General features: G+C 37.4%; 1 protein-coding gene across 2 annotated transcripts in view; it reads left to right on the forward strand.

Moving 5' to 3' along the window:
• Positions 1-12,181, forward strand: part of Lsamp (limbic system associated membrane protein) — a 2,132,018-nt gene that overhangs the window by 94,736 nt on the left and 2,025,101 nt on the right. The gene's annotated exons all lie outside the window — the stretch shown is intronic.

The following is a 12,181-nucleotide window of genomic DNA, read 5'->3' on the forward strand; positions in this document are numbered from 1 at the left end:
GAGAGGAGAGGAGAGGAGAGGAGAGGAGAGGAGAGGAGAAAGAGTTGTATTTGGTCATCAGGTCCCATATTCTCTGAATTTCTTCTTTGCTTCCCAGGTACACTAGAAACCTAGCTAAAAACCAGTGAGACTCCAGTAAATGGGCTAAAGAAGGTCTCTAGCTATGAATTAGTGGCCACTGTTCACATGTATCAGCTGCTCCAGGTGGCTTTTGAGAGGGAATTCAGACACCAACCTCTTATATGAAAAATACAATTAATTACCCATGTAAGTTATATATAAAGCAATAGCAGAGGAAACTTCAGCAATGGCATGACCTGGGTGAGAATACAGTGGGAGATGATCATTTTCCCAGCCTGTGTACTTCCTTTAACCCCTGTGTGCAATGATGCAGCAGTCTGTCATAGAAAGAGCCACAGGAATGGGGGAAGATTCTTTCACAGCTCAAGAGACCTCATACCATGAATGGTGAACTCAGCTTATAGTCAGTAAATCACCCTTGTTAACAGGGTGAACACCAAATGTTTTTCGTCCCTACCAGAATCACACAACAGCAAACTTTGATATGCGTGTGGCCATTGCTGAGTAACCCTCACCTTTTATGACATGCCACTATTGGATACTGGTGATCCATACTGCCACTGTGCTGCACAAGGGCTGGCCCACACTGGTTTTTAATTAAATCCTCCTAAAGAATGGATGAATCGACCTGTCTTTACTGCAAGAGTGGTTGTGATCCACTGTTCTGAGTACATACTCCCTTGTGGCTTTCTTCTCTCCCCAGAGGCTGTGTCTTTGCATCATTGATCAATGTCTCCCTCTCTCTGGCTTCAGAGAAGAAGCGTGACGAAGGCAGATGATGAATACTCAGTCTGGTTTCCATAGCAACAATTTAGAGAGGAAAGAGTGGAAGAGGGAGAAGGAGAATGTGACTATGATTCGGGCTCTACACATTCATGGACGAGCTAACAGAAATCCATGGCCGTGTTAGGTAGTCAGTACCAGAGTGGACTTTTTCAACAGGACATGTAATATTAGAGCTCCTTCAGGGTTGGTTTCTACCAGTAGGGAGTGAAAACAGGAAGCTTTTTAGGACTAGATGAATTAAAACACAGTCACATGCATGCTATCTCTCTCCAATACTGATAACCACGTGAAAGAGTACAGTGTATGAATGTTTAGCCAGGAATCCAGACCAATATCCTAACTTTGGAGAAAATAACTGAATTAAAGAGTTTTTGTTACTGTAACATAATGGCTAAGATAATCAGTTTAATAATAATAAAGTTTTTTTTCCCTTTCTTGTTTTTTTCCCTTTTTTTCTTTTTGTTTTTTTTTTCTTTTCTTTTTGCCGTTTTAGATCATTATCATCTAGTTTTATTGCTTTGGACCTGTAGTGGCACCATGTATCCTCTAATGGAAATCTCATTGTATAACTAAACTCTTTACCTTTTAGCATTGAAGAGAATGTTTGCAGGTACGGAATAAGGTTCCATTATCCTGTTCAAGAGCATACCCAGTGTCAGATTTACCATCTCAGCATAGTCCCATAGCTGGTACAAATCCTTTAACATATAAGATTGGGAACACATTACTTATTCAAAACAGCAGCATAGAAAGTATGTATTATAGTGAAACTCAAGTTAAATAAATATTAGTATAAATGTTTTGTTTTATTTTCTAAAAACACAACCATTTCTAAGAAAAAACAAATAGGTCATACACAGCACACCAGTAAATTGCAACTCAAAACAAGTACTTAGATCTATATACTAAAGCACAGCAGCACTGAATGGCAATAATTTGAAAACCTGAAGAAAAAAAGCAGATGGTCTCAGGAAAGAAGAGAGATGCTTCTACCAAAGGTATCCACCCCAGTAGTTTGAGGTAGAATATACAGTTCATAAAAGATAAGAAATTATTCCCTGCAGAATGGAATAAATTTTCTTCTCTATAATAAATGATTATCAAAGGCAAGAAAAAGGTTTGGTAAAACCAGCAGTATTTAAGGACAGAGAAATCCACACCTAGCTTACAAGCTCATACCAGGCTTTGATATTCCTGTATTATTCAAGGTTCTTGAGTAGCAAGAATTTAAGAATGTTTTTCTGTAACAACTTATAGAATAAATACATTGGCTAATAATCAGTTGTTACTAGGGTCCCATAGAAGAATACCAAAGAAACTGAACTCACTTAGGTCTTTGTGAGGAAGATGAGCTAGCTATTACAATAATGTAAGGAAAGTACTAAATGAATACCCCCTTAAAGATGAGATTTACATGTGCCATGGTTACTAGACATCATTTAGTGAGATGTCTAAAATGAGAAAGTGATGGACTGAGCATTGTCTATGTATTATTACTTTACTGGTTGGTTTTGTGTCAACTTGGCACATGCTAGAGTCATCAGAGAGGAAGAAGCCTCAGTTGAGGAAATGCTTCCATGAGATCCAGCTGTAAGGCATTTTATCAATTAATGATCAGTTAGTGGGAAGGGTGCAGCTTATTGTGGGGGGTGCTGTCTCTGGGCTGGTGGTCCAGGATTCTAGGAGAAAGCAAGCTGAGCAAGCTGTGGGAAGCATGCCAGTAAAGCACTACTGCATGGCCTTGGAATCAATTCCTACCTTCAAGTCCCTGCCCTGCTTGAGTTCCTGCCCTGATTTCCTTTGCTGATGAACAGGGATATGGAAGTATAAGCGGCAGAAGCCCTTTCGTCCCCAACTTGCTTTTTGGTGGTTTGATTGCAGCAAAACTAGCCCTATCTAATACAATTACAATTACATTTGTGACTTACAAATAGCCCTAAGGGATTTTGTTAATCTCCCCATTTTATAGCAAGGATCTGAAACCCAAGTGGTTAAGATTAAGTACCTATAAGTGTCAGATCTTCATTTTGCACCATTCTTCAAAGCTCAAGAGTCTTCAATTGTAGCAGAGTATGGGCAAGTCATATGTCCAGTAAGTTATAGGGTATGGAAAGAAGATAAATGGGCAAGCTTTGACATTAAACAGACATAGATGGTAAAGGAAAAAATCCCAAGTAATAAGCACAATACGAATTCCACTGAGAAAGAGAGGAATATTTGGGGATGGAGTTTCTATACTTTTTATTTATTTATTTTTCACTTTGAGGAATTGTGTCTCTGTAGTTTTCACTGATTATATTTTCGCTAAAAGCAGCATGAGTAGTAATGTGTACCTTTTGATATACCTTCTACAGCTTGGACATTTTCAGAAGTCCCATAGGGATGGAATATCCAAATTAATGTACTCTCTGGATGTGCTAATGTGTCCCCCAGGAGGCAGAAGAGGTCAGCCTGAACAGACTGGCAGTGGTGTTAGAATCATTCTTTCTACCACCCTTCAGCAAAATGCCCTTTTAACTGTTTTTAACCTTTATGTTGAGAACTTGAAGCTTTTTGGTTTAGAGTATATTAGAACTTCCATCTCTGTGTCTCAGTCCTTAACCCTTAGTACATGTGTCTAAAATCCATGCAAGCCACAGCATAGAGTCACATGAAAGGAGAAATAATTTCATCTTCCTTTATGTTCTTCAGTTCTCTAGTATTTATGCACTAATCAATTGCCCTGGTATCTAATACTATAGTTTCTTATTTTATACTTAATTTGTATGCAGATATTTTATAGTATGTTGACAGGTATGCAAGAATAGAAAAAAGGAAAAGAAAAGAACAAATAGTGACCATTGCATTTGGAAAACACAAGACTCTACATTTAAATGTTATTTAATTCCAAAACAGAAGTAAGATAGGTTTATCCAAAAATTCAGCAATTCCGATGGCGTCATGTCTTTACTTCCTAGAACAAAGCAGACATTTATTAAAACAGTGCTTGGAATTTGAGTTATATAAGTAGTCATCTACATTTCAGTTCTGGAATCAGGACTTCTGAGTTCTGGGATTCTTGGCAAGTTACATATTTCAACTTTTGTGTCCTCCTCTGATGAATACAAATAATAATTCCCATTTACAACCAACAGTTATTGTTCAATACCATAACCCTAAATGCATCTAAGGTCTTTAGAAGAGGGCTTGTGTCATGGCTGACTAGACGGTACTGCTGTCATTGAAAAGCATGGGTGGCTAGACATCACTGACCTGAAAACAACATGGGAGTAAAGGAGTTCTAATCTATGTCATAGCCATAGAAACAACTTCAAAATGCACAGACATAACTTTGGGCTAGATTGAAGTTGCAGAGACTTTTATTTTCTCAGAGAAAAAAAAATAGTAGACACCGGAGGTATGTCATGTTCCAGGAATAATACACCTAGCCCAATGCCGACTCCATATGTTTCCTGCCTTGTCCAGTCTTGAAAGAATGTGACAGATAGATAGGCATATGGACAGATAAATGGATAGATATGTGGATAGATAGAGAGACAGATAGACACACATACACACCCACAGATACACACACACAAACACACATACACACACAAAGTTTTAGCATATTTACATGACTAGAACAAAATTTCTTAATTAATAGCAAAGTTGGAAATAATCCAAATTGTGAAAATAGTAGCCCACTTATTTATAAGGTATTCTAGATATCATAACACTTTCACTACCTTATTTCCTCTCCCACTTATTTTTTTTTTTTAGCAGAAAATCCTACAGAATATATTGTTGACCATAAGTCACTAATTACTATGGCTCCTATGGAAATAGCCTTGGGACAGTTTTTTAAAATCATGATGTCAGTGATTTAGTCCCTGGGAGCTCTGAGGGGTTGGGTTAATTAATACTGTGGTTCTTCCTATGGGGTTGTAATCACCTTCAGCTCCTTCAGCCCTTCCCCTAACTCTTCCATTGGGGGTCCCTGGGCTCAGTCCAATGGTCGGCTCTGGATCCTGATACGTGCATATGTAGCAGAGAACTACCTTATCTTGCATCAGTGGGAGGGGATGTGCTTGGTCCTGTGGAGGCTTGATGCTACAGAGGTGAGTCGTGAGTGAGTGAGTGAGTGAGTACACTGGATAGGTCTTTTTTGTCAACTTGACATAAGCTAGAGTTATCTTGAAAGAAGAACCCTCAATTGAGAAAATACCTCCATTGGATTAGCCTGTTAGCAATCTTGAGAGACATTTTCCGCATTAATGATTGATGTAGGAAGATCCAGCCCACTATGGGTGGTACCGAGTGGAGAAACACCCTCTTAGAGGTAAAGGGAATGGGAATGGGGAGGAGGAATTGTGGAGCAGAGACTGGGAAGGGGGATAACATTTGAAATGTAAACAAACAAAATAATTAATAAATAAGGAGGAAGAAAGGAAGGAAGGAAGGAAGGAAGGAAGGAAGGAAAGGAAGGAAAGGAAGGAAGAAAGAAAGAAAGAAACATGTCATGATATTTGGAGACTCTGATGTTTTAGATGTAATTAGCAGTTGGTCACTTCAGATTCTTGATTCTCAGCTTCCCTTCTCAATGACTTTAGGTGACCCAGGTACATAAAACTGTGCAGCTAATACTATATATGTATCCCTCATATGCCATTTTCATTTTAAGTATGCATATGTACATGTTCTTGTTTGAAAGTGTATGCATGTAAGGGGAGCTCTATGCATGTGTGCATTCACATGGGTGTGTACATGTTCATTTGCATGTGCTTGCTTATAGATACCAGAGACCAACAACAGATACCTTTCTCAATGTATTCATTCTCCATCTCATTGCTTGAGACAGAACATCAGGCTGAACCTAGAACTAACTCTTTTGACTATGTTAACAGACCAGTGAAATCCAAGAAGCCTCTTGTGTCTGTCTCCTCAGTGCTGGACATACCCTCATGCCAGCCTTTTACACGAGTCCTAGGAAGCTAAATTCAGGGCCTCACGCTTGTACAGCAAGCACTTTGCCAACTGTTCCATCTCCCTAGCCTCCTCCATTATGCATTTTTATTCTTTCATCTTTAAACTTGGAATTAGACTGTTCCTTTGGTACTTCATACTTTAGTTTCTGTAAGCCAGCAACCTCCTAGGGGAGTCTCAATCCATTCTTCATGCAGGCTATAGGTTTGGTACACTACACAATATATTCCCTTCAATGGCTCCTAAATAATTAATTAAATGCTAATATTGCTTTTCTTCCTAACAATTGGTCTTAAGTGCTAAATCAATCACAGATTAATTGAAACTTCCTCACTATTTTCTCTTTTCTCTCCATAAATTAGCTTTTCCTTTCATTTTCTTTCATGGACCTTTTTCCCCTTCTCTTCAGGCATTCTCAGAGGGCATCTAACATTCTTTGCTTCTGTAGTTTTGAAGTATGCAATTTGGAAGGAATGTGAGTCTGGAGGGAATTAAATTAACTAGAAGTGCTCTTATTTTTGATTAAATTGCTTCTTTTAAAGATATTATAGAACATTCCAGGTATTCATTTTAAAATTTTCATCCAAAAATAAAAAAAAAATAAAAATAAAAATGAGAGAAGGAAGGAGAGGCATTAAAGTTCAAACAACCCCCATTTCCTTTCTGTATTACATTTAAGGTCCACACTCAAAACACCTTTATCATTATTTTAGTCCAAAATGCCAAGTAATAAAACTACTTTTACTGAATGTAATTTGGGAAGAATGAGAGACAGCCAATGGAGAGTGGCAGACAACCATGAAAAGAAAAGGACAGCGACCCAGTAAGGTATGGATGAGCAATACCTAAAACAGAGTGTAAAAAAATCCGAAGGATTGAGATGTTAGAAGGTGTTTAGACAGCAAAAGAAACACCCTGAAAGAACAAAGAGCATTGTTCTTGGAGCAAACTCTAAGCCCATGTGACAAGTCAGAACTAGATCAATTTCAACAGTTTGGTAGGAAAATATAGAAATATCATTATGGTTGACAACTGGGCCACGTTAAGACTCATCGTTTTGTTTTGTTTGTTTGTTTGTTTTATCCTTAGTTCTGAGAGAAAGCAAATATGTAACTGAGAAAAAATAAATGAGAACAGTCTTTCTTTGATATAGTGACCATGTCTTAAACCTAAGGTGAAGTCCCATCCTTAACTTGAATGAAGACTCTGCCACATCAAATAGACATGTAGAACCAAAATCAAGAAAAGGCTGGATATAGAGCCTCTAAGGGGTGCAGTGTATGAGTCACATCACTTGGTTGACGAGTTAATATTCTAATTTAATATCCTCACTTGTAGTTTACTTCTTAGGATATCATCATTCAGGGTAGACACACAACCCAAATCTCAAATAGCTTTTGAATCTTGGAAAACACTTGCACACCTCATCCTGCAATTCTGTCTCCTTAAAATTAATGATTGGGTTCCATCACTTGCTGTGAAATCCAAGCTCTGTGAAATGATGTGGAAAGTCTTGTTGATGCAAATGGGGCTTTATATGTTAATGAGATATTATTTTCATTATTTCTTGACAACATATTCCTTAAGTGGTTTGTAAATGGTTTAGATTCCCTTAACAAAATGTTCTACTATGACAATGCTGTTTCCTCTGCCATTTTTCCTGATTTGTTCATTGGTTTCTCCTACTTTTAGTTCTTGATTGCTGCAAGTATTAAAGGATCCATAAAACCCTTACCCTACCTGCTCAAGCTCTTGTCTCATCAGTTATGACATAATGACATCAATGCCTTTCTTTCTTCCTGACTCCCTTTCTGTTTCATTGGATGAGAAGTGGATTTAGGAAGACTCCATGTAGTCTGACTTATTTTATTCTACTTTGCCTAGAAAAATAGCTGTTATTGAAATATGATCATTACATTTTAATGAGTGAATTATCAAAGGAATTGGGATAGCTGTATTAGAAAGCTGTGTTTATGCCCTGTGATTGTAAATATATTGAAATCCAATAGCCCATATAGTGATAGTAGGAAGTGGGACCATGGAGGAGATTAAACTGTGAGAGCAGAGCCTCCATGAATATATTTCAGAAAGAAGGCCTCTTGGGTTTTCCTTGTATTGCTTATAGAACAACACAGATAAGAAATATAATTGATGGGGAACAGCCATGTTATCAAATGTGGCTTGGTCAAAGACATCCAGTTTGGAATTTCCAACTCTAAGAACTAAACATGGATTGATTTTAAGCTTCATGTTTATGATATTTTGTTATATCTAGTAGAGCATGTATATGGGAGAGAAAAAAGGAGACAATTTCATTGAAAAGACTGAATGACATAGACAGAGTACAGTCACTGTAAGGTCTCATCAAGGTGGCAATAATCACTTCTCTATGGAAGCAAAAGGTCACAATAAGAAGAAGGCATGCTCCCTACAAAGCCTACATCATGGTTAGGCAGACTGTTGACTCTGGAGCTCTTTCATAGGAAATGTTATCTTTTATTTTGATGTTCTATGTGTAAGGATGTATATGTGTGTCATATGCCTTTATCCATGAGATTCTTTATTGAGTTTTAAAAATCTTCTATAGGTACTGGCAGGATTGCATGTAAACAGTAGGCATTTTATTGTCTTATATATGATAAATACTTTACTGGATGAAATGGCCTTCGAAAGAAGGCTGTGTGAAAGTATTAAAATTAAAAACCAAATGATGTGACATCTATAACCTTTTCTTTCTACATAGTGGTCATAATATTTCTACAACATGGAAAGGATTTGACACTATAAAGGATAAGGCTTACTTGGCATTTCCTTTTATCTGTCAGTAGAATTAAATGTTCTTCAACAGAAGTCTACAGCATTTCTTTTGGCTATCCATACCAATGAATTCAAACAGCTTAAATACTGTGGTGGTTTGAGATCAAGAGGGAAAAGGTAAACTCATTAGATGTATAATTTAAAATTCCTGATTTTTGTAGGATATTTTAAACATGAAGATGAGATTAGTTCAATTTTTATGCATCTTTGAATAAGATTTGTCATGGAAATCTGTATGTAAGAAGGTATATTTGTGATCTACAAAATGTAGTTTCGAGACCAGAAACCAAGTCATCACCTAAAAAGTGACAAGAAATGCAAGTATTCATTTCTAGACAGGCAAGCCAGGTGCTGTAAATAAGTCTCAGGGGTCTGTTCTTGAAAAGCTCACCTGTATGATGTAGGATGTGTGTGACTCCAACTGAAAAGAATCTCTTCAGAGGACTATGGGGAAGATAACAAACAGGAGGGGTGTGTGTGTGTGTGTGTGTGTGTGTGTGTGTATGTGTGTGTGTGTGTGTGTGAAAGAGAGAGAGAGAGAGAGAGAGAGAGAGAGAGAGAGAGAGAGAGAGAGGAGAGAGAGAGAGAGGAAGGGAGAGAAAGGGAGAGAGAGAGTTGTAGTATTTTGGATTACATGATTGTTTCTCTTTCAGCATCCCTTGGGAATTAGACTTTTTCCAGTTAAGCAGCAGGTTCTTACCCAAGGGCAGGTCTATGACCAGGTCTGACATCTAGACTACATCTACAAATCTACAATGCATGCCTATATGAAAGCAAAACAACAACAACAACAACAAAAACAAATTAAAAAGGCAAAACCAAATAAAAATAGAAACAAGGAATGACTTTTCTGTGCATTTGTGATATACATCTTATGCCACTTTAAAAAACCCTACTGAATGTTGATCTCTGTCTTCTTTTAGACTGTTCATTGAACTTTCTTGTTCTGTTACATTGTTTCCTTCATGTCACTGTTTCAATCTCTCTATTACATTCATTTGGAGCAAGGAAGTTGAGTCAATTATTAAGGCATTTGGACTATAGGTACTCAAAGGAATCCTCATCTACTTCTTTAATTCCTAGAATTTTCTAGCTTACACCCTGACTGTGAGTCTTGAAGCATTCCTTGCTTTACATTTAGTCACTCCTGTTTAGATGGCAAAAGCCACTCAGAAAACACTATAGCATTAAAGGGGTAGTTTTATTTGAATGGATATTTGAAGGGAGTAATACTTTTCTTTTCCACTCAAGTGCCCACGGAATGAAAGTAGCCTTTTTGAATAAAATTCAGTAAACAATAATAATCTTTCCTTTCCAGATCAAAATAAAAGAACAAAGATAAGGAGGGATTTTTTGATACATATGATTATTCTCTGACCTATCACACACAAGTTAAAAACAAAAATAAAAAAGTCATAGCACTATTTTCTGTTTTCTCTATGAAGCTATAAAAATGTATATGTGAGTTAGTCATCTCTTAAAGAAAAAATAATATGCAACATATAAAATGCATGTATTTAAAAGGTTATAAAATCTTAGCCACCTCTTATTTTTAGTAACAAATGTATTCATTAGTGTCCCTCTTAATAATAGTAGCATCATTGAATCATATGAATCCACACATATGATTAAGAAACCACTGTGTGCATTAGCCACAGAGGATAATTTTCCCTTTGGGATTTAATTTTTGTGTTTGAAGGGTAAAATGCAATCACTAGGAAAGGCTGAGAGACCAGAACATTTAGGCTCTTGGGTCTAGCTCTCATTATGTACATGTGAATTTTATTTTGTGCAGTGAAGGTAGGGTACAAGGTATTATGGATATATAGTACGCAGGCAAATGTCGCCAAGTTCTTTGACACCAAAGTCACTATCCAGGTTGGAAAGAAGTAAAACTCTCCCATCAGGAGGACATCTCAGGGTCTTTATTGTTCTGTCTAGAGAGGGGGAAAATGCAAAGTTATCTCTTCAGCAACTTAAAACCCCCTAACATTACTACTACCTATAGAAAAATCTAGTGTCCTGGATAATTACCTAAACTGCAGGTCTTTCTTGGTTCTATTACTTGTGACTTTGCTTATTTATAAACACAAAATACACATTTCCTTAATCTTAGAATAGCATGATATTCTCTCAGGGGAGCAAAACCTATGGAGGCTTGAACAACCAACAATACCTTCCTTTTTTTTTGTTTTGTTTTTGTTTTTTCTTTTTTGTTTTGGTCGAGACAAGGTTTCTCTGTGTAGCCCTGGCTGTCCTGGAACTCACTCTGTAGACCAGGCTGGCCTCGAACTCAGAAATCCGCCTGCCTCTGCCTCCCAAGTGCTGGAATTAAAGGCGTGCGCCACCACCGCCCGGCTCAACAATACCTTTCTAAGGGAAAACTCCTATATATGTTGGACCCCTTCTGCCAAAATCTCTAGCAACCCTGCAAACATTTCATGCCATCACAGCATAACTTGTGATTGGATATAAATTCATCAGGAAGAAAGGTTAGAGAACTGGGTGAGCCAAAGGAAGTCAGTCCTTTCCTCAATGTAGAGGGAACAAGCTGGATTAAATTTCACATCATTGTGGCTTATTGTTATTTTCCAAGAACTAATGGGATGCCATGAACTAAATGATTGACGAATCCAACTAGGACAAGAGAGCAAGAAAGATAATGTGAGAAAGCGCTACCTTTCATAGGAGTCATAAAGTGAGATCCTTATACGTCACCTTGGACACTCTTGAGTCAGTACTGAGCCACTGCCCCGTTGCAGTAATAACTTGGGATAAAATAAAGCATCCTCCAAGGAGGCATTTAGTGGTGAGCTAAGGCTGAGAGCCTTCAAGGACATTTATCTCCATAGTAGCAATGCTTGACTCTTTGTGGTTTCCACAAATCTCTGTAAAAGGCATTGATCGCTACTGTCAGTATGATTAGAGGAAGCGCCGATGCATAGCATGTTTATGATTTTGAAAAGAAAAAAAAAAATCTCACGTTCTCATCATATACCATGTGGAGGTTTTCATTCCCTGGAAAAGATAAAGTGTCTGTTTTAAAGTGAAGTTTTCTATTTTTGGTCCTGTGCTGAAGTAGTTTTGTCTATTACTTAGGATTGTGCCTAAAGACCCAGAAAGTGGTCCTGATCTGTGACTTTAATCATTTCTCTTACTTCTCTGGTCACCCTCACCCACCTTTTCAAGACTGAGATTACTGCTCCTTAAATGCATTTTCCACCTTAAAAGCTTGTGGTAATCTATTCACAAAATTCTTTAACTGTTTTTTTTTTTCAGAGCTTACTCTAAGTGACAAGTGTCAGCAGAGCAGCCATTAGTATTCATTATCAAACTTTGGAATGCTTTCTAGTTAACTATTAATCATATTTGAGGAAATGAATATGGGGCATCTTGTGCAAGAACACGTTTGTGACCTCTGGGAAGATTCAAAGTGTTGTGTGATAGAACACCATCAAATCCAAAAGAAAAGTACAAATAGTTTTAGCATTTATGTCAAAAATTTTCCATACTTACTCTATTGGCATTGTGAGGC

The sequence above is a fragment of the Mastomys coucha genome, unplaced genomic scaffold (assembly GCF_008632895.1).
Source record: "Mastomys coucha isolate ucsf_1 unplaced genomic scaffold, UCSF_Mcou_1 pScaffold12, whole genome shotgun sequence".
Classification (NCBI taxonomy): domain Eukaryota; kingdom Metazoa; phylum Chordata; class Mammalia; order Rodentia; family Muridae; genus Mastomys; species Mastomys coucha.